Genomic DNA, 8,438 nt, shown 5'->3' with positions numbered 1-8,438 from the left:
CTCCTTTTCGGAATGATTTGACCATTGAACTTTAATAAACTTGAGGTTTCGACGTCGAGTGGTACGCTCAGCTTGATCAAGAATACTCGCAGGGTATTCTCGGTATGAAAGGTTATCTTGGAGATCAAGTGTTTTGTGGTCCACTTCACGGATAGGATCCGAAAAGCAACGCCTGAGTTGCAAGACGTGGAAAACATCATGAACCTTGGAAAGATGCGGAGCAAGTTCCAACTGGTAGGCAACTTCTCCTCATTTGTCAAGAATGTGAAAAGGACCAATGTAACGAGGAGCCAACTTGCCCTTGATACCGAATCGATGGGTACCCTTCAAAGGTGTAACCTGAAGGTAAGCCTTCTCGTCAACTTCAAAGGTCACAGACTTATGATGATGATCATATTGGCTCTTTTGATGAGACTAGGCTGTTTTCAACTTTTCACGAATAATGCGAACCTCTCTTCTGCATCCTGGATCATATCCGGGCCAAAGAGTTGCCTCTCTCCGGTTTCTGACCAATTAAGAGGTGTTCGACATCTTCGTCCATAGAGAACTTCAAAAGGAGCTTTGCCCAAGCTTGATTGATAACTATTGTTATAAGCAAATTTAGCGAATGGAAGGCACTTCTCCCAATTCATACCGAACGATATAACACAAGCGCGGAGCATATCTTCTAGGACTTGATTCACTCTTTCTACTTGACCACTTGATTGAGGATGGAAAGAAGTGCTAAAAGATAAGTGAGTCCTCATAGCATTCTGAAAACTCTCCCAGAAGCGAGAAGTAAAGATACTTCCACGGTCTGAGTTAATTTCCAGAGGAACACCAAGAAGAGACACTATTCGAGAGATATATAACTCTGCTAGCTGGCTAGCTGTTATACTCTCACGAACTGGTAGAAAATGAGCTACTTTGGAAAGACGATCAATGACCACAAAGATAGCATTATTTCCTTTCTTCGTCTTGGGAAATCCGGTGATGAAATCCATACTGACTTTATCCCATTTCCATTTAGGAATAGCCAAGGGTTGAAGGGTGCCAGCAGGCCTTCGATGTTCTACCTTAACTCGACAACAAACGTCGCAGTTAGCAACAAACTCAGCAATTTCTCTCTTCATCCTAGTCCACCAAAACCTCTGGCGTAGGTCCTGATATGTTTTAGTACTACCAGGATGAATGTTGAGAGGAGAATCATGGGCCTCCTTAAGGATCAATTGCCGCAGACGTTTGCTCTTAGGAACCACTAAACGGTTCTGAAAGAACACAACACCTTGCTCATTGATGGAGAAATCCCTAGCGTTTCCGCAAGCAATATTCTCCTTGATCCGGGATATACCCTTATCATATGCCTGCACGGCTATGATTTGATCCCTAAAAGTAGGTCGCCACCAGGGTAGAAAGGAATCCTTGAGGAACAATATCAAGATTTAACTTCTGAAATTCCTCATAGAGACGTGGTTAACCTCGTTGTAGCATAAGATTGTTACAATAAGACTTACGACTTAGTGCATCAGCCATAACATTGGCCTTCCCCGGGTTGTAAGTTATCCCTAAGTCGTAATCCATGATCAACTCAACCCACCGCCTTAGCCTGAGATTCAAATCCGGCTGGGTGAAGATATATTTTAGACTTTGGTGATCAGTGAAAATTTCGCAACGATTACCAAGAAGGTAATGTCGCCAGGTTTTAAGTGCATGAACTACAACTGCAAGCTCAAGATCATGTGTGGTATAATTATCCTCATGTGAACACAACTGTCAAGATGTGTATGCAATCACATGACGATCTTGCATAAGAATGCAACCTAATCCTTGTCGCGAGGCGTCGTAGTAGATAACAAAGTCCTTAGAGAAATCTAGTGGTAGCAACACACGTGCGGAAGTCAGGCGTCTTTTCAGTTCCTGAAAACTATGCTCACACTGTGGTGTCCACTCGAACTTTTTATCTTTCTTGAGGAGTTCAGTTAGAGGCTTTGCAACCTTGGAGAAATTCTCGACAAAGCGGCGACAATAGCTCGCTAGACCAAGAAAACTCCTAACTTGCTTAACTGATTCAGGTTGAGTCCAATCAAGGATAGCTTGAACTCTCTCGGGATTGACAACAATACCCTTACGAGAGATTACATGACCTAGATAGGTCACTTCTGGTAACCAAAATTCACATTTTGAAAACTTGGCATAAAGGCGATGCTCTCGAAGTTTCATCAAGACCAGCCGTAGATGCTCGGCATGTTCTTGTTTGTTCTTTCAGTAGATGAGAATATCATCGAGGTATACTATGATGAATCTATCCAAATACTCCATGAAGATTGAATTCATCAAGCGAGAGAAGGTGGTTGGGGCATTGGTTAAACCGAAGGACATGACGATGTACTCGTATTGGCCATAACGAGTGACAAAAGCCGTTTTTGGAATGTCCTCGTTCTTGATCTTGATTTGATGGTATCCCAACCTCAAATCCATTTTTGAGAAGACTTAGGATCCAGCGAGCTGATCATACAGATTGTTGATCCTGGGGAGCGGATATTTGTTCTTTATGGTGACCAGATTAACCGGTCGGTAATCTACAACCATCCGATCTGTTCCGTCTTTCTTCTTGACGAAGAGGACGGGACAAGCCCAAGGGTAAGAGCTAGGACGAATGAAACCTTTATTCAAGGCCTCATCTAGTTGCTTCTTAAGTTCGGCTAGCTCCAGGGGTACCATCTTATAAGGTGTTCTCGCTATTGGAACAGTTCTTGAAACAAGATCTATCACAAACTATACATCTCTGTCAGGTGGAACTCCTGGCAGTTCCTCTGGAAAAACATCCGGAAAGTCACGGACTACCGGAATGTCTTCAAGTTCCGGAAGAGGGTTGGCATTAAGGGAATAGAGTTGGCATCTGGCAACTCGAGTAGAGACATTGACTATCTCACCCGAGGGATGGGTAAGCTGAACATTTCTATAATGAGTATCAATCTTGGCATAGTGAGCTGACATCCAGTCCATACCCAAGATGATATTGATATCCGAAGATTTCAAGGCTATCAAGGATCCTAGAAAAACTAGTCTGTCTACTAGAATTTCATTGTCATAGGTTATCCTGGAGGTTTGCCACTTACTACCAGGGGTTTGGACAACCAATGGGATTGGCATATCATAGAAAGACATGTTATGCAACTGTGCATAACTTTTTGAAATGAAGGAATGAGAAGACCAAGTGTCAAAAAGAACAGACGCTGGGTGATGATTAACAAGGAGCGTACCCAGTATGACGTCGGGATCCTCTGCAGCTTCTTCTGCTGAAACATAGTTCACACGGCCACGTGCAGGAGTTGGCTTCACATAATAAGCTTTGCCCGACTTGCCTTGCCCAATGGACTTTCCGGGTTGCTTGGCACCCACATTCTGAGGACACTATGGAGTAGTGCCCTGCTTCTCCACACTTGTAACAGATCACCTGATTGGCACGTGGTGCAGCATTGCTAGCTGGACCACCATAGGTTTTTGCTGGAGGGTTGGTCTGATTCGTCTGAGGTGCCACATAGGATGGCCTCGGAGTGTATCTTGGCGGCAGAGAACAATTTGGAACCCACAGTCTGCGGTTTGGGAACGCGGAACCAAATGACGAGCCAAAGTCACGGGAGTGCTTCTTTGTGGCTTCATAGTCGGTATGACCAGTCTCGGCACTGATCGCCTTGTTGACCAGGGCTTGGAAGCTTGTACATTCGTGGAGGCGCAAATCACGACGAAGCTCAGGGCTCAGACCCTTACGGAATCTTGCTTGCTTCTTGGCATCAGTAGATACCTCCTCTGTTGCATAGCGGGCGAGGTTACCGAACTCGCGGCTATAGGCATCCACGGTCAACTTCCCCTGGGTGAATGCACAAAACTCCTCTCTCTTTCTGTCCATCAGGCCCTTTGGAATATGGTGCACACGGAAGGCTCCACTAAAGTATGCCCATGTGGCTGCTGGTTCAGCGGGACGTAAAGCTTCAAAGTTCTCCCACCACAGATTGGCGGGTCCTTCCAGAAAGTACACCGCAAAGGTCACCTTGTCGGCCTCAGAAACATTCGTAGAGCGAATCTTGCGTGATATACTGCACATCCAATCATCAGCGTCGAGGGGATCGACGGAGTGATGGAACTTTGGAGGATTCAGCTTCACAAAGTCATTGAGGGACACTGCAGCATTCCTAGGTTGACGAGCCGTATTTTACTCAATACGCTCTAACAGACGGTTGGTCTCCCTTTTGTTTCTCTCTGCCTCAAGCATAACTTTCGCCAGAGAGGGCGGGTGAGGCAGTTCCTCCTGCGACGCTTGACTACCCTCGCCTTGCTCATGAGCAGGGGCACGGTTCAACCTGGTGAACGCCTTCCTAACAAACAAACTCACAGCTTAGACCAATATCAACATCAATACTAACTATGGATTAAGAATGCACTGAACACATGGAATGCGGAAATGAATATCCGAACAGCATGGTAACAAGCAACTGCTATATGTACACCATGGTTCATACACACCATTACATAGTTCAGTACAACCTTAACCGATGAGCAAACTACTGAAAATATGAAACTACTCATCAGAGGCTTCCAAGCTTCCTATACATTATTTATCTATGCCTCCGGAATTCATTTCACGACACAAGCATACTTCACAAGTCACACATGACTGTGAAAGTACAGCTACTACCATACTATCCTTCCACTCACGGTTCAGGCATCCACATAGAACATCTCATAAAGATTGCCTCCATGGCCTGGAAGCTCAACCTGCGGATCAGGAAATACTCCAGCCTGAGACCCCTGGGATCCATAAGGACACGGGTGTGGCCTTGGTCCCCTGACTGGTGGTAGTAGAGGTCCCCGAAGAGGGGTGACTCCTCCTATAGCAGCCCAGTCAACATGAGCCGGAAGATGGGTCCTAATAGGGTTCAGCATCTCCATATCTCCATACCCGGTCTGAACTACAGGTGCCAGCTGCGTCAAAGCCGTCCACAGATGGGCACGTGTAGCATAGAGCTCCATACGAAGGGCACGAGAATCCCTGTCTCTATTCTCTAGCATCTCAGCAGTGGACTGCAGCAGCGGATCCTCCATAGAGGAATCAAAGTAGACCCCACTGAGGTACCCTTCTTCACCTGGCTGAGAGGCAGGAACATAGCAGAACTCTGAATTCTGCAGCAGTGCATGTCTAGCCCTCATGATGGTCAGCACTGAATAGGCAGCATCTTGTACTACCATGTCAACAGTGACCCCCAATCCATAAGACCAATTGATTGGATCCTCAGCTCCAGGGTAATCTAGGAATACCCTAACAGTGCAGAGGTACTGACTCTGCTTAAAATCTCGGTACTGCTCCTCCACTGTGTACTTTGGGTACCAGCGGTAACCGGACTCTGACATCATCCTGACTAGCATGGTCGTATGACCCGGCACATCAATGCACCTAGTCAGACGAACCACCTGACGAGAAGGACGGCTAGGCATCTGAAAATACAGTAATGCAAAAGCACTAGAGCTCTAAAGACAAAATTGGGTAGCATAACGGTTGTAAATGCTCAAAAACAATTTTGACACAACCCATAAAAATAGGATAGCGTAACCATTCAACTATCAAGTTCAATTCTCTGATCATCAAAACTTACTTCCGTTTCCTAGGGATAAAAGAAACCTGAAGTAACTCTCGACCCGTTATCCTATAATCTACCGATCAGAAATGCGAGCCTAAGAGAAGATAAGTAACCTAGTCCTTGATCCCCGCAGAAAAGACGAGGATGACCAGAATAGAATAACTTGAGAAGAGAAGCAAGAGTCTTACGTTCCCTTCCACAAACAATTCCCTTATATATAACTAAAGCAATTCTAGACTCAACTTCGACCAGTTTGGCTTAGTAATCCTACAGTCAGTCAGGCTCTGATACCAACGCTGTCGGGACCCCGATCCTAAGCCATAGGAATCCAGCCTGTAACACATCGCATCTCTTTGCGGTCTCACGCACGGTTATCCCGACGGCTGTAGCCTTACCTTAGTCGGGACCGTTTGCGCCTTTCGACTCACGTATGCAATTGTGTCGCTAGCAATCCAATGACAAAGAACCAGGATCGACATGTCTAGTCATAAACCAAAGCGGCAGTTTCGCACAGGGACAGGCATACATGACCCAGCAAAGCAGGTATCGATCACCAGCGACTGTAGACGAGTCGTAGCAAGCTACAAGGACTCCATTACATCGCGTGACATTTCCCCAAAGGGAACAGACACAACAGCTAAGAAGGACACATGTCGGTCAACCAATGTGTCCGGAGCAGTAGCGAACTACCATGGCTCGTTGGAATCACAAAGCGGCATTTCCCTGTAAGGAGTGCTACTAAAGCCTACGGCTAGGTATTCGAACCCCATACATATCAAGTACAACACACGTACGCATGGCATACCGATATGTATAAATACATCGACGGCATCACAACATAACCATAAACATACAACTTTATTTAGAAGGCTCGGAAGAGCCACACACATAATATTACAAGGTAGGGGTCTCACGACCCATCATCACCAGTCATACACACAATTCTTACAAGCCAGCGGGAGAGTAAAGTTGTCTGATTATAGACAGATGGAAAGATAAAGGTACATGGCCTGACTATCTATAGACCCATCCTAGGGCCAGATCGTAGCTGGGATACCAACTACTCATCGTCGTTGATGTCTAGGTAGAACCCTCCATAAGGGTCATTAACAACCTCTGCAACCATTTATTAAGCAAACGTGAGTACAAAAGTACTCAGCAAGACTTTAGGAGAAACTATCTACTCATGCAATGTATGAATAAGGAATTGTGGGGTTTCATGCGGAAAGCCAGCATTTGACTCATGGCTAGACAACTTGCATTTTTAAATAGTTTTGACAACTTTGATTTCTCGCACACGAGTCCACTAACACCACAACAATACTCCATCATGGAATCATTCCGTCTCCATATGGAAATGTCGTCCACGACACTCACGCTTAACTTGACAATTTTATGAGTAGCCATTATAGTTATCTATGAACAACATATGTTTCCAAGTAGTCCATATCCGCGGACGCGGCTATTCGAATAGATCATAACCCTGCAGGGGTGTACTTCTTCACACACGCTCTCGCCACTTATCGCCATGTGCACGTCATGCACCTCGGCAACCTTCAAGCGGAAGCCCAGCGAGGGAGTCGACCATGACCGTTAACAATGCTAATACTTAGTCCAGGTCTATCGCCTATCTGAGGGTAACCCGCACGGAAGTCCGGTCGAGGTTTCCGCCACGGCCCCAAACGATGTGCGCAGGGTTCCCAAGCCCACCATCCAGGTGCCACTTGGTACACCATGCCACTGCCTACCGCATCATAGCCCACCTCTAAGGTCAGCGCTACGCACGGCCTCCAGCATGACTATAAACACCAGAAACTAGTTGCAACTCTTGGACCGAGTACTAAGCGATTAATAAGTCGAGAGGGTCAATTAAGTATCCCAACGTGTGGTAGTATCTAGTCTTGGATTACATACACGGAACTTAGTTACTAAGGATGGTTCCAATGAAACAACCCGCCATGTACTCCTACATAGCCTTTTACTGGTACCTTTACCAAATGAGGTTCAACCACACGACCTTTACTTACTGAACACATTCTCACAATTCTGTTCATCACCCAGATGACAGACCATACACAACTATAAGCATAGCATGCATAGCAGGATAAGGCACATCATGGCTCAAGCATCTACAAGGTATGCTAGGTTGCAAGGTTCAGCTATTTACTATGACAAGGACAGGTCATGCAAAGGAAGTGGGTTCAACTAATGTGGTAAAAGCAGTGAAAGCATTTGCCCTAATGCAAGAAATAAGAGCAGGAGCGAGAACATGGGATTTATCGGGATGATCAAAATGGTTGCTTGCCTTGTTGCTCAGTAGAGGGACAATATCCGTGAGTCAGATATTCGGTGGAATCCGGAGGAGTGGGGCCTACCGGTAAAACAATATCAATCAATAACAATAATATGCAACAAGATGATGCATGAGCATGGCATGAAAATGGAAGGTGGTAGGCTAATGTAGCTACCATTTCTTAAGTTGAAGTTGATTTGAATCAATATGCAAATATCACTTCAAACAAGGTATTTTCAAATACCCTTTTAATTGATTCGACCTGATGCTCAGGTAATCTTGTTTTAGCATGCATGATGATGGTATGTTGGGCTGCTGGTTGTGCTTGATCATGGTTTGGTCATAATATTTAAAGTGGAATTCAAATGGATTTCAAATTCCAACTCCAAATTATTTAATAAGGTTATCATATTCATCATTTTATCTTTTGGTGATGTTAACATTTTCAAACATGTTTGAAAATATCAAATTCAGATTCCTTGGATTTTTCTGATCCTTTATCATATATCAATTATTTTCATTGGAGTTAT

This window comes from Hordeum vulgare, chromosome 4H (genome assembly GCF_904849725.1).
Source record: "Hordeum vulgare subsp. vulgare chromosome 4H, MorexV3_pseudomolecules_assembly, whole genome shotgun sequence".
NCBI lineage: Eukaryota > Viridiplantae > Streptophyta > Magnoliopsida > Poales > Poaceae > Hordeum > Hordeum vulgare.
The sequence above is the reverse complement of the archived record's forward strand: the minus strand, read 5'-3'. Positions refer to the sequence as shown.